The 15,207-nt window shown below is 45.6% G+C and overlaps 1 protein-coding gene and 1 non-coding gene across 5 annotated transcripts in view; one reads left to right on the top strand and one right to left on the bottom strand.

The window, feature by feature from the left end:
- SLC39A11 (solute carrier family 39 member 11) overlaps positions 1 to 15,207 on the bottom strand; it is a 431,705-nt gene that overhangs the window by 160,634 nt on the left and 255,864 nt on the right. The gene's annotated exons all lie outside the window — the stretch shown is intronic.
- LOC114889874 lies at positions 2,465 to 2,569 on the top strand. The gene has a single exon (XR_003792168.1). It is a non-coding gene; the product is annotated as a U6 spliceosomal RNA (small nuclear RNA).

Raw genomic sequence — 15,207 nt, 5'->3', positions numbered from 1 at the left:
GAGGGAGGGGGGGAGGGAGGGAGAGAGAGAGAGAGAGAGAGAGAGAGAGAGAGAGAGAGAGAGAGAGCACACGTGTGCCCACAGCCAGATTATGATCAATTTATTTGCTTTGAGGTGGTCTAGCAGTTTCTCCTCTTTGTCAATCAAAGCAAAGAACGGTGGGCGGGCCCAGCCTGAGTCGCCGGCAGGCTGGCTGAAGGCGCAGGGTCCTCCGGGAGACACACACCAGGGAAACAAGACAAGGGGAAAAGCCCACAGCAGGCTCCCTGGCACGTTCCCCTTTTCTCACCTCTCCAGGCTTCTCTCCTTTCCTTCTTCTCCAAGGTAATGACACAGAGGACTCTCTATGTCACGGGGTATGAAGGGTGAGGGAAGAGCTGTTCTGGGGGACCAGATGAGATGCTGGGTTCACTCCCTTTCCAGGAGCCGGTTCCCCGGACACCCAAGTTCCCATCCCAGTCCTGCCCACTTCCTGGTTATGCATCTTTAGGGATGTCACTGGGTACCCTTGGATCTCAGTTTCCACGCTTGCCATGCGGATGATAATACTGCCCGCCCTGAAGGACAGGTGAGGGGGCATGGGGGCGGGGGCCCCCTGGTGGGCACACACCAAATACAACACGAACCCCATCTCAGCAGTTCCCACCATGAACTTGTGTTACATTTATAAAAATATAAAAGAAAGGCTAATGGCGTGTCTAGCACACCTAGTCCATTCTTCACATAAATCCCCCAAATCAGGAGGTTCGTAGTGAAGGAGAAAAACTTAGATCACGGATTGAATGCAGAATTTTCAAGTGCCACCCAATCCCAACGCTCCACGCCCGCACAGCAGAAACGTGCCTTGGCTGTTAATGTGAACAGTTCAAAATTCCACAATCATATTGACATTTTCAACTTTCAGAAAGGATCACCTGCTGCTAAAGATAACAGGGACTTTGCATCAATAAAAGGAGAGGGCTAGTGCCCTTCAAGATCACTGTCAATTTTGCTTTGGAGTACAAAGTAACTTTTTTTTCCCTTCCTTTTCTTTCATTAAAAAAAAAAAAAAGATTTACTGATCTAATGTAGTTTACTGAGGTTAACAGTAATACCAGTTTGCACTTCCTAAAAAATGTTACAACCAAGGAGATGGGAGCATCTGGAATCCCTGAAGCATGCTGGTTGGTTGGTTGCTTATCCAGATATACATAGATAGACAGATATAGGCAGATGGGTAGATAGGCAGATCTACATACATAAATACATACGTGATCTGTGTAATATATATAAATAATATTCCGATGCTATTTCATTGAGCCATTATATTTCCATTTTCAGATTTAATTTTTTTTAATTATACATATATGTATAATGATTTTATACACACACACACACACATATAATTTTAGAACTCCACCTTGGAAACTGAAACTTAATGGCTTAATGAGAGCATCAGACAGCTAATTGCTGGGGAGAATAAGCACCACTCTTTACTCTCTGGATTTGACCATAAAGACAGTTAATAAGGAAAATGGCCGGGAGGAAAATTGGTTTCTAAAAACTAATCAAGCCAACAGAATGCAGCTCCCAGCAAGGGAAACACATCTCTTTCTCTACCATTTTTGGTTAAGATTTGGGGGTCTTCAAAGGGTGGCTGTCTTTGTGTAACAAATCCAGTGGGCACTCTGCGTAGATGGCCCCCTGCCTCGGAGGGGGCTCCAGTGGATCCCTTCCCATGTGCGGGGAGGCTGAGCCTTCTGCTTTCTGAGGCTGTTGGGAGCCAACAGAGAAAAGAAAGAAACTGGTTCTGAGATGGCAGGAATAAGAGGAATTAGGAATCCAATGGAGTGGGGCTGACCAGTGACAACAGCATGGGGACAAAGGAGGTCACACTCACGCTCACGTTTTGCCTGCCTGGAGAAACGAGACGATTTAATGGGGACAGAACGGAAACCTTGCCAGGCTGGGAACACACTTTCTCATGCTGTTCCCACTCAGCGACCACAAGGAACCCATGAAGAATGGCTTGGTTTCTAGTGGGAAACAAATGCCACCCAACAGGGGTCCAGAGAAGGGGAGAGACATGGCTGGGGAGAGCTCTGTATTCCTCCAGCTTCAGCTCAAAGCAGAGATGCCTTCCTGAAAATGAAGGCCGCAGGACAGACTCTCCAAGGGACGTTCAGATTATTACTGACCATTAATGTAAAAAAGGACCACAGGGCTGCAAGACAGAGCATCAGTCATCCTCAAGCCACACTGTGGCGCTTCTTACACAGAGAGGGTGGGGAGGCCAAGATGTGTATGGTAGGAGCTGTCTGTGACCAGCTGGATGGTAGAAGACCCTAACAGAGCCCAGGCCAGGTTTAGAGTCTCACGGTGGCTCTCAAACTTGAGCATGCAAAAGTGAATGAAGGAACAAATGAATAAACAAAAAACAACGGAAGGTCACCGTTTAGGAAGCCTGAGCAAAGTGTAGGTTCTTGTGTTCATCTCAGCACACACGTGCCAGAGTTAGAAAGACACAGAGGAGACGAGCATGGCCCCGGAGCAAGGATGACCCCACACTGGTGACGCATTCCATATTTTTCTTTTTCCCTTTATTTTTTTTTAAAGTTATTTATTTATTTTATTTATTTTTGGCTGTGTCGGGTCTTTGTTGCTGTGCGCGGGGCTTTCTCTAGCTGTGGCGAGCGGAGGTTACTCTTTGTTGCGGCGCGCGGGCTTCTCATCGCGGTGGCTTCTGTTGTTGTGGAGCACGGGCTCTAGGCGTGCGGGCTTCAGTAGTTGTGGCTCACGGGCTCAGTAGTTGTGGCTCACAGGCTTCAGTAGTTGTGGCTCACGGGCTCAGTCGTTGTGGCTCATGGGCTCAGTAGTTGTGGCTCGCAGGCTCTAGAGTGCAGGCTCAGTAGTTGTGGCTACGGGCTTAGTTGCTCTGCGGCACGTGGGATCTTCCCGGACCAGGATCGAACCCGTGTCCCCTGCCTTGGCAGGCAGATTCTTAACCACTGCGCCACCAGGGAAGCCCACATTCCATATTTTTGAAATAGGGAGTTAACAAATTATCGACTGAAAAAAAAATGCACAACCTAAAAGCTGAGAATTATGTTTTATTTGGTGGACTTGCTGAGGACTTCAGCCCAGGAGACAGCCTCTCAGATGGCTCTGAGGGAGGCTCCGAAGAGGCAAGCGGGGGAGCCAGGATATACAGGAATTTTTGCAAAAATAAAAAAAAGTCAGAACATCAAAAGAAAAACCCGACATCTGCATGGGAAGATGCAAGCGTCTGGCTCATTGAAATCATGCCTTTGATGTGCACCTTAACCATCTAGGGCCAGTCTCCTGTTTTTGTCCATCCCAAATCCCCTCAGGGTGCACAGTCCAGGGTGGCTACAGTGGCTGATGGCTTGATGGCCTCAACATCCTTTGTTTACAGACATGGCAGGTGACATTCTTTGTCCTCAGAATCAAAGGGCATAAAATTTTAGTTAGGCACAATGAGATGCTTCAGTTCTTGAGATCTGTTGTACCACACTGTACCAACAGTCAACAATAATGTGTTGTACACTAAAAAAGTTTAAGAGGGTAGATCTCACATTAAGTAGGCTTACCATAAGAAAATAAAATTTAAAAAGAAATATCACCTAAATAACTTTCGTAACACTTGTACCTTAGAAGAAATTTTTAAGTGCAGATTCTTGGAACTCATAGTAGACCTGGGCAGGGCTCAGGAGTCTGCAGGTATGACAGACACTTTAGAAAACATAACTTAGGGGACAGAGAAGGATCCAGGAAAACGATGGAAACCCATTAGCAATGGACCCCCAAGCTTGCTATGTCCAGCCCTGGTCTCTTGCCAGCTGTTCACTGGGTGTCTTCACCTGTGGGTCTCATCATCATTTTGCTCACCTTGCACCGAATGGAACACATCACCTTATGCCCCCAATGTGTTCCCACTCTTGTAATCGCTCTTAGGATAACCCATTCCGTAATCACCTCCACTTACCAAATGAGGAACGTGGGAGCAAGCATCAGTGCAGAAAGCCCAAGGAACCCACACTGAGAAACCCTGTTCCAAGGGGACCCAGGGGAAACCCATGGAGGGATGCTGGGGGAGTGAGTGCAGAGGGGACGGGGCACGGAGGTGTGCTCTGTCTGGGGAATAACGTGCCACGCCTTCGCTCAACGGTCCCTGACTCTGGTCCAAAGGACATGAACAAGAACAGAACATCCGACCCAGACACAGCTACCTGGCGCTTTCCTTGAAATTATCAGAGTGTAGCATTTACCCACCCTAAACCCCCCTGGCAAGTTCTCCCCTGCCCACCAAAATCTGTCCCCCATTTTTCCACTGCAGCCCCCAGCCTGCGGAGAAGTCAGGTCTGGGCTCAGCAGAGCTTGTAGGACCGCCAGTGCCAGAGGCAGGTAGCCGGGGTGGACTACACATAGCAGTGTGCCTGCCGCCATGGCAACCCACAATTAACCAGGGATGGGGAAGAAGGTGCTCGGCTAACTGAAACCCAGGCAACGTTTTAACTCAAACCCCGAGGAAGTTAGTGCTCCGTTAGATTTTCTCCTGTCCTCTTTCCCCACACCCCGTCTTTTCTTGTCACCAAGTGGCTTTAAACCATCTCCTCCCTCCACCCACCCCTCAAAATCACCTCCGAAGATGAGGCTTTTGATAAACCACTGAGCCAAATCTCCCTCCCACACAGCACACTCAGGCACAGGGCAGCCTGAGAACCCCGCTCTGTCAACTCTCCATCTCAGAGGAAATTCTGTTTGCCCCAAGGATTCTTTGGAACGCCTTGGCTTCCCTATCACCTCCTCACTGCGGGAACCCAGGACGGATATTGTCACATGGTAGTAGGACTGAGAATCACCTGGTGAATTTTAAAGGCAGGATCTTCGGCTCCGTCCCTAGAGAGTTGACTTTGGCAAATCGGGGGCAGGCATAAGCATCTCTATCTTTTTTTCCAGCACCCTGAGGAGTCTTGATATAAATAGATCAAGATTCACCTGGTGAGAAATGTAAACCAACCAATTTGGGGTTTTCCCATAGCTCTGTATTTCACAGGGCGGGCTGAGCTCAGCTAAAGCTGGACATTTAAATGGCCTCTTGCCCATGAAATGAGCCACAGACTGTGAAAGGGTTAACAGGAGACCCCTGCTGCTGCAAGGTGAGTTCCCTAACACATGTTCTGAATACGGCTGGATGCACATGGGAAACACCTCCTAGGTTCCTCACCCTCAGGGCATGCCTTCTCCAAGCTGCGAGGTGGGACAGGAAAACAAACACGCTCAGAACCCCAAACATTCACGAAGAACTCAACGCTTATAAAATGAGTCCCTACGCAAAAGTTCCCTCCCAGCCTAACAGTTTAACAGAAGTCCTAACCCACCTCTTACGTCAGTCAGGTCTTCAGGATCGTGGACATTTGTTCATATTTTCATTTCCTTGTCAGATGTATGGAAACGTCAAATCACAAGTCATGAAAAAGATACAAGTTCGTGAAGCTGCAGGAAGTGAGGGTGAAGGATGGCTTGTTGCCTGGCAGAACCTGGGACACAGAGGACCTGGAGAACAACTGAAGACGAGACGTAGCAGAATTTGTTTGCAGATCTAAGTCTCTGCCCAAGATATGTCAGTTTTCAGCAAGATTAAAGATGAAGATAAAACCAAAATCTCCCTCCACAAACACCTAGAAATGATGCATGAAATAAACAAATCAAAAGGATTTCAAATACACATCTGAGCTTGCAACAAAGAAAGGGAATCAGGAAGCATAAGGAGGCTAGAAACCAGAGCCTATACAACAAAACCAGTCCAGAGGCTGCCTAGGGATTAACAAGGTTTCCAAGAATAGGTCCTGGGTGTTACTGTCCACCTGGGGGCCTTGGGCCACATCAAGTAGGAGGTGAAATTCTACAAATGCAAGTGTCATAAAATTCTGTCCCTGTGTGGAAGAGTGGGCTAGAGAAAAAAGTCCATCCAGCTGCACAGAGGGACAAAAAAGATGACTACATGTTTCTGCCTGGTCTCTGGAGGAAAAAAGAAATACTTGTAAAATTAAAACCTTGGGCTTATACTTTGAACAGGTCGGACTTCTGAGTTTCTGCTTTCTATATGGGCTAGGAAACCCCAATCTGTACATCACTGTAGAAATTGGTTCTAGGCTAATGTTATTGCAAAGAGGTCTTACATAAACAAATGCAAAACTACTCTGAAGGGTCTTCCACGATGCGGGACACTAGGAATCCTTAAGGAAAAATGCAGCCCACTAAACAAGGATTGATGGTAAAATGTTACAAAGCCTAGAAGAAAACAACACACTACGAATTGGAGTCAGTGGACACACACAGAGGGAGACACATGGCCTTTATGTAATAGACATGATTTAAAACATACATGCACCCCAATGTTCACAGTAGCATTATTCATAATAGCCAAGATATGGAAGCAACCTAAGTGTCCATCAACAGATGAATGGATAAAGAAGATATGGTATATATACAATGGAATACTACCCAGCCATAAAAAAGAATGAAATTTTGCCATTTGTAATGACATGGATGGACTTGGAGGGTATTATGCTTACTGAAATAAGCCAGACTGAGAAAGACAAATACTGTATGATATCCCTTATATGTGTAATCTAAAAAGTAAAACAAACTAGTGAAAATAACAAAAAAGAAACAGACACATGGATACAGAGAACAAACGAGTGTTTGCCAGTGGGGAGAGGGAAGGAGGGAGGGGCAAGATAGGAATAGGGGATTAAGAGGTACAAACCATTATGTATAAAACAGATAAGCTACAAGGATATATTGTACAACTCAGGGAACACAGCCAATATTTTATAATAACTGTAAATGGAGTATAACCTTTAAAAACTGTGAATCATTGTTGTACACCTGTAACTTATATAATATTATATAACAACTGTACCTCAATTATATAAATATAATATATAATATATGCCTAACCTGATTAAAGATATAAGAGAAGAAATTAAAACCATAAGAAAAGAAGCACATGTAACAAAGAAAAAGCAGACATCTTAACAAGAACCCACTAGGACAATTAAAAAATAAAAAACTATAGTCATTTCACTTAAAAACTCGACAGACAAGTTAAATTGTAAACTAGGATCAACTCAGGGACTTATCAATGGACTAGAGAATAGATCTAAAGCACAGAAAAGTAAAGGGATGGACAACGTTAAGAAATGCTTAAGACACATGGGAGATAAATAAGAACACAGGATATACATCTAAGTTATAATAACTGTTGCAGGAGAAGAAAATAAAGAATATGAGGGAGAGGCAAACTTGAAGAGATAATTACTAAAAAACTTTCCCGGAATAATATAATAATAAAACGAGCATTCAGACTAAAAGAGCAGTCCAAGTCTTAAGCAAAACAAACACACACGTGCGCGCGCGCACACACACACACAAAGCTACGTCATACTGAAAATAAAAAACACCAAAACAAGTGAAAAACGTATAAGCAACCAGAAAACTGAAATAAGACTGCTGTCGTATGGATTTTTATGATGCCTGCAGAGAATATACAACCTATAACACAGTTCTTTAGTTTGATGGAAGCAGTCTAAATGGAATAATATTGTCAAAATGCTAAAGGAAATAAACATTTCTGTCAACCTAGAAATTTAAGCAACTCAGTTTTTCTTTCAAAGGTCAGACCAAAATAAAGATATTTTTAGATGAGACTAAGATTTTTCCCTTCATGGATCCTAAGTGAAGAAATATTAAAGGAAAAATAAAAGAGAATCCAGGAAGGAGTGCAATGCAAGAAGCAATAGTGAAGAAATTAGCAAAATGTTGGAAAATAGAAGCAACCATTGATTATTAAAAAAAACAATAATGCTAATTGGTAAGCTGAATTTCATTAAAATAAAAGACTTCTGCTTTGCCAAACACAGTATCAAGAATGAGAAGACAAACCACAGACTAGGAGAAAAATCTTTGCATAAGGAACTGTTATCCAGAATATACCAGGAACTATTAAAACTCAACACATAGAAAATAAACAACTCAGTTAAAACAAGGGCCAGAGACCTTAAAAGACTCCTCGCAAAAGAAAATATACAAATGGAAAAGAAGCATATGACAAGATGTTCCACGTGATATGTCATCAGGAAAACGCAAATTAAAACAAAAATGGGGGACTTCCCTGGTGGTCCAGTGGTAAAGAATCCTCCTTCCAATGCGGGTTCAATCCCCCGTCGCGGAACTAAGATCCCACGCGCCGCGGGGCAACTAAGCCCTTAAGCCACAACTACTGAGCTCATGCGTCTCAACTAGAGAGCCTGCGTACCACAAACTACAAAGTCCACGCGCCCTGGAGCCCGGGCACCACAACTAGAGAAAAGCCTGCGCGCCGCAACAAAGAGCCCATGCTGCAACAAAAGATCCCGCATGCCTCAACGAAGACCCCGCATGCCACAGCTAAAGACCCAACACAGCCAAAAAAATAAAAATAAATAAAACAAAAATGGGATACTGTTACAAACCTATTAGAACAGCCAAAATCCAGAACACTGACAACACCAAATGCCGTCGAAGACGTGGAGCAACAGGAACGCTCCTTCACTGCTGGTGGGGAAGCGAAACGGTACAGCCACTTTGGAAGGCAGTTTGGTGGTTTCTTACTAAGCTAAACATACTTTTACCATATGATCCAGAAATCCTTCTCCCTGGTATTTACTCAACGGAGTTAAAAAACTTGCACACAGACGTTTATAGCGGCTTTATTCATAATTGTCAAAAACTGGAAGCAACCAAGATATCCTTTAGTAGGTGAATGGATAAACTGTGGTCCATCCAGACAATGGAATATTCTTCAGCACTAAAAAGAAATGAGCTATCAAGCCATGAAGACATGGAGGAACCTTAAATGCATATGACTAAGTGACAGAAGCCCGTCTGAAAAGGCTACAGACTGTATGATTCCAACCATATGACATCCTGGAAAAGGCAAAACTATGGAGACAGTAAAGCGGTCAGCGTTCTCCAGCAGGTAGGAGGGAGGAACAGATGACAAGGTGGAGCACAGAGGATTTTTTAGGGCAGTGAAAATACTCTGTATGATACTATAATGGTAGATACATGTCATTATACATTTGTCTAAATGTATAGATCGTACAACGCTAAGAATGGACCTTAATGCAAACTATGGGCTTCGGGTGATAAGGATGTGTCAACGTAGGTTCATCAGTTGTAACAAATGCACGACCCTCATGGTAATGGCGATAATGGGGGAGGCTATGAATGAGTGGGGGCAGCGGGTGTATGGGGAATCTCTGCACCTTTAGTTCAATTTTTCCGTGAGCCTAAAACTTCTCTAAAAAATAAAGTCTACTTAAGAAATAGCAATACGAGTGACTAATTTGAAGGTATTAAAACAAAGGATACAACTAAAATATTAGAAAAATAACATGGACAATGAGGGGGTAAACCAAGTTAAAGCATTCTACGGTCCTTCAATTGTTAGGGAGAAGAGTAGAGATACTGATTAATTCTGAATGTCACTGAGTCAAGTATGCGTGTTAAAAAAGTAAAGGTAGCCACAAAAGAAAGAAATTGAATTAAAAACTTCCAAACTGGAGGTGCTTCCCTGGTGGCACAGTGGTTGGGAGCCCGCCTGCCGGTGAAGGGGGCGCGGGTTCGTGCCCTGGTCCGGGGAGATCCCGCGTGCCACAGAGCAGCTGGGCCCGTGGGCCATGGCCGCTGGGCCTGCACGTCCGGAGCCTGTGCTCCGCAGCGGGAGAGGCCGCGACAGAGGCCCGCGTACCACAAAAAAAAAAAAAAAAAAAAAAAAAAACTTCCAAACTGGGAGTTCCCTAGCAGTCCAATGGTTAGGACTCTGCACTTACACTGCAGGTGGCCTTGGGTTTGCTCCCTGGTCCAGGAACTAAAATCTCACATGCCTCGGCGTGGCCAAAAAAAAAAAAAAAAGTTCCAAACTAATAAAGACTAAGAAAAAAAAGAGGGAGATAAATAAAAATCAATCAACCCCCAAAAAGTACAAAAAAAAAGGGAAGAAAATGCATGGTAAATAAAAAGGACAAAAGAAAATGTTGAGAAGCAGCATCCATCTTGAACAAGGCCATGCCAACACCCACAGCATGCCTCCAGGGTAAACAGCCTCTGGTATTTTGGACGAGGCACCCATGCATGCACACATGTATACACAAACACATTAGATGCAAGACGGTATCACTGGTAAAAGTATTGAAGGAGATCAGAATATGCCTCCCTCAAATATACCACTATGGCATATGGAGTATTTTGAGCTTAAGGCAATTGAGAAACAGAAGACACAGAAGGAACTCTCTGTCCTCTCCCTTTCAGAACAGAAGACACAGAAGGAACTCTCTGTCCTCTCCCTTTCCGTCCAAAAGTGGGACATAACTTTCCCTTTGTAAAGGTTATATAAATTTTCATTTGTGAAGGTGTCTCCCTTCCCTGTACCAGGAAAAGGCAAACACCAGAGATGGCTTGAACCTGGATAACACACCTTGCTAAATAGCCCTTATCTACCATTAGTTTCCCCCAGGTATTTGTCTTCCCACAATTTATGGCCCCTAGAAGCCCAAATCTGTTTTCTTCGTCTAGTCACTTCTCTATGATTTATTGCCTTTTGTTAAAATGGTAATATAAGCTCTCAAGGCGAACCATTTTTTGAGTTTTCATTTCTTTTCTGTGGAGCCCTCGTGCACATAAAATTAAAAATAAAATTTGTATGCTTTTCTCCTGTTAATCTGTCCCTTGTCACTTTAATTCACATGCCCCAGACAGAACTTAAGAGTATAGGAAAAGCTTTATTTTTATCACTTATATTCACAAATTGTCAAGGATTAAATAATCTCGATCTCAAGTTTGCTATTCCGGAGAAGTAACTGGGGTGGGGGGGGGGAGGAAGAAGAAGCAAAACACCCCAACTCTGGATGAGACTGGTATCACCTTAATATTCAAACCAGAGAAATACAACATAAGAGATAAAAAATTTTAAGCCATACTCATTTAAGAAAATAGATGCAAAATACTACGCATATAAGGGAGCTATCTTTAGTATCTTTCAAAAAGTATCTATCAAAAATCCATAGTAAATATCACATTAATGGTAAAAACAGAAATCTTCTCTTTAGCATCCACATGGTACGCAGAATTCTAAAGACAGCACCCAAGATACCCGCTCCCCCCTGTGTACACACCTCGTATAACCCCTGGGACTGTTAATACAATGGATTTCACTCCTGTGATTAGTCACAATTGACCTTAAGATAGGGAGACGTGCCAGGTGGGCCTGGCCTGACCACATGAGCTCTTTAAAAGAGAGAGTTTGCTCTTGCAGGTCCCAGAGGAGAAAGTCAGTGATTTCCCTGGGGATAAGGCTCAGAAACATGCATGTCCGGGGGGCACCCCCAAGTAAGTGCCCCACCGCTGCCACCCCTGAGTGGTAGTAGTGGAAGTAACAAGTAAGCAGCAGACAGTGCTTACTGACTGGGCACTTGTCAAGAAGTACGTTTAGAAGTAAGTGGAATTAAGTGGCAGGTTCTTATAGGGAAGGGAAAAAATCATTTCCTCTGCCCACTTAGGCTCTGAGCCGGGGGCCCTGTACATTAAACTGACAAAGACAGATTAACAAGAGAAAAGCAGAGTATTCACGTGTGCAGCGTGCACACACATGGGGGAAACTCAGTGATGAGTAACTCAAAGGGGTGGTTAGAACTTGGAGCCTATGCAGCACCTTAACAAAGAACAACAAATTTGTAGAGAAGGGACAAGACAAAGGAGAAGAGATTTAGGCTTTTAGGAATGACAAACTGAGAAGGTCAATGTACAGGGGAACTAATGGAAGAAAAGCGTTGTTTTAGGAAGGCCTGTTACAGATTCCTTGGTGCCTTCTCTGGGCTGATAAGAGTCTCTGGAGGTGAAGACTCCTGCCCTTCCTAATGCAGGGAGGGTCTCCTTGTCACGGGCAATTTTATGTCCTGTTTTTAGGTAGAAAGAGGGAGGTCAGAGAGCGCGTCCCGCATCTGCCATTTCTGAAGTGTTTTTAGCTCCAAATAATCAATACGCCCAAGTGGCATATTTTGGGGTGGCATGCTCGGATCCCCTACATTCTCAAATACTGGTGTGCCTGTTAAATATGGAACCCTGGGCTCCTTCCCCTGAGAATCTGGTACTGGAAGCCAGTGGCAGATTCCTATTTCTAAACTGCATTTTTTAAAATTGATTTTCTTCATATGAAAAGAGCATAAAGAAGAAAAGAAAATGGTATGTAATCCCACTGCCCAGATAATCCGTGCTGACATTCCAAAGCATAAAAGTCATAGAGATACATGGTTAGAAATGCAAATAGAACAGAAAGGGCTGAAATGAAAACTCGGAGTCTCTCTTCCCTAGGTAACCAGTGATCACAGATCTTAATGCAGGCTTTCAGAAAAAAAATATTAGATCAATACCAGGATTTATGTCCTTTTCAACAGTCTTTTCCCTACCCAGAAGAAATAAGGGTGTATCCAGTTTTGTAGTTTGCTCTTTTTGTTTAATATAACCTGTAGATTTTCCTACACATTTGCACTTAAAAAAACCTACCTTGTTCATTTAAGTAGGTTTAAAGGAAGGAAGGAATCACATCTGCAATCAGTGTTTGCGGTGATTCTAATGCGGGGGGTCAGCAGAGCGCGCCGAGAAAGCCTGACCGCACTCTCTCTGCCTGTAATGTCAATCCACGCAGAGGCTTTGGAAACGCCATTCGCTTCTCCCTAACAGGCAGAGCCCTGGAATATCTCTGAATGGCCTGCACCTTGTCACTGCTCTCACAGTACAGGTGGGTAGATATTCCTGTCCAGACTCTCTTCATCCACCTGCAAGGGTCTCAGGATAACTGCTGGGGGGTCAGATGGCACTAAGGCAGGAAATTATTCCTGGCTTTACCTCTGAAAACGGTGTGCCCTGAAGCAATCAGTGCGCTTGCGAAGCACCATGGGCAGACCCCAAATCACCACTCATCCATCTTCAATCTCGGTTCAATGCCCAAGCGAAAGAAGAAGCCGAGAGACTGGCCCTACACAGTCCCGGAGGCTCTCTGGATGCAGAGAGGCCCCTCCCTCCCCTCCTCCTCGGGCCACACTCTCCTGCAGATCTGTGGTTGATTGTTAAGTGGCTCCAAAGACAGCGTCGCTGTTGATTGGTCCGAAGCATCATTTTCCGGTCTCCCTGATCTTTCAGTTGGAAAAGGTTTGCCTGCTAATGAGCCTATGATATCCTTCCTCTAACTATCTCCCCAAATCCCCGGCCACCCCCCTTTCCTGGCTGCAGAGATGATGCCTACCACTGGGCGATCTGCAGCGGGGAGGCCTGTGAGAGTGCCGGATGCCGGGGCCCAGGAACAGGCAGGTGATCCCATCCAGAGGACAGAGTCCTGGAGAGAAGGGGAGCTGGAAGCTGAGACCTAAATCCGAGACTTACAGATCTTCCGGCAGGGGAGGGGGGCCCAGACCTCCACCCACACCCCAGCCACATCCTCTGAGGGTGCCTTCCCCCAGGCGGGAGAGCCTGGGACACAGGCGTGCTCCACCATGCTCCCCAGGAGTGGGTCACCTGGACCAGGCAGGTCCCACTCACCAACTCTGCCAGATTCTCAGACTCGACCGTTCTCTCGAACTGAGAACACGGCACCCTGGGAGCTGTGGGGTAGCCCTTAACTCGCTGTGGCACAGCTGGCAAAGCGTGTTTGCAGAGTAAAGAAAACAGGAGGAAAGCTGCAGTGAGAGGCCTTGGTGGAGAGGCAGAGCAGAATGAATAAACACGGGCCCTCACCTTTGCATTTCCTAATTGCAGTGCCCACGAGGCCCCACTGATCTCATCGCCCTTGGATTCAATGTCCTGAAAATGCATTCTCCTTTCTTCCTCTGGCTAGTCTGGGTTTCCCTCCCTTTCAACTGCAAGCTCTTTTTTTTTTTTGATAAAGACAAAAACCACAGTTGCAAGAAAGTCTTGATGGCTAACGGTGGAACAAGAGACTAGTAGGTGGGAAATAACCACTTAAATGCTTGCCCAGGGAAAGCAAGCCTGCGGGAGAGATGAGCATGGATGGTTTTCTCTCCGAAGAAAAGAGAAAACTCCCGAGTCCACTCCAACTCCCCTGACGGATGCGGCGACATCTACGCTCACTCTCCCCGCACCCCAGACCCAGTTCTACACCTAAACGGGGGCGGGTGGGGGGGGGGAGCTTCCTCCTCAGCAAGACCGGACGCTCAGTAGGAGGAAGTGCCGGGACATCTATCTCCAAGGCTGTTCGGGATGCTAAGCAACCCTCACGCCAGGAGAAAGGGGAAGACCCCGCTGCTTGGTAGTTCCAGGTCCTGTACATCTTTCCCGTTGGAGCTGATACAGGAGCCAGAAGTTATCAGCCCAGAAAAAAAAAAAAAAATGGAGGTGTCTGTCTCCTGCTTTCACCTTCAAAACCTTGCCCCCAGAGACACCACCAGGGGCAACCCTGAGAGGAAAGAGAGAGAGCCGTCGACAAATGAGCAGAAGTGCTCCTGATGGGGCGGGGGGTGGGGGGGAACGTGGTGGCCACTGCGGGTGCTGTCTGTATTGGCCACGCTGAGCTAGGGCCCCAGCCCTGCCCCTCCCCCTCCCCGAGGAGAAAGGGCACAGCCATGTTCTCCCACCCAACAGTGGACAGAGCAAGCTGGACAGAGACGGTAGGTCTCGGCACCCATTCATAGCTGATTCTTTCCCCTGAAAACATGGCCGAATCCTTTTATACCCCGAATGAAACTAAGGGATGTTACAGTGGCTGCAGGTTGAATAAACTGGGGGGAGGGAAGAAACCGCACAGCCACAACACCCAGGAGGGTGCATGTATCTCAAACACGGTAGGAGAGAAAGACAGAGCAGATCGCCGTGGAGAGAGGAGAGGAGGAAGGTGGGGGCTGCTGTGAGGAGGGAAAGCTGTGGTGCAATTAGGCTGGATGCTGGAATAACATTTTGAAGGGTCGGGGGGGGGCCACAAGGAATGTAATTAAGTGAACTGCAGACATTATTTTAAATCCTGTTCACATTAACGCTGCGTATATTCCACTTAATTCATCATTACTGAATTTGCCAGCAAAGCTGCAGGGTGAAAACTTCAGCCCAAAGCTCAATTACACCCAGGCAGAGTGGAGCATTTTTCATGTCCCC

This window comes from Monodon monoceros, unplaced genomic scaffold (assembly GCF_005190385.1).
Source record: "Monodon monoceros isolate NGI ecotype Baffin Bay Population unplaced genomic scaffold, NGI_Narwhal_1 Super_Scaffold_9, whole genome shotgun sequence".
NCBI classification, from domain to species: Eukaryota; Metazoa; Chordata; class Mammalia; order Artiodactyla; family Monodontidae; genus Monodon; species Monodon monoceros.
The sequence above is the reverse complement of the archived record's forward strand: the minus strand, read 5'-3'. Positions and strand labels throughout refer to the sequence as shown.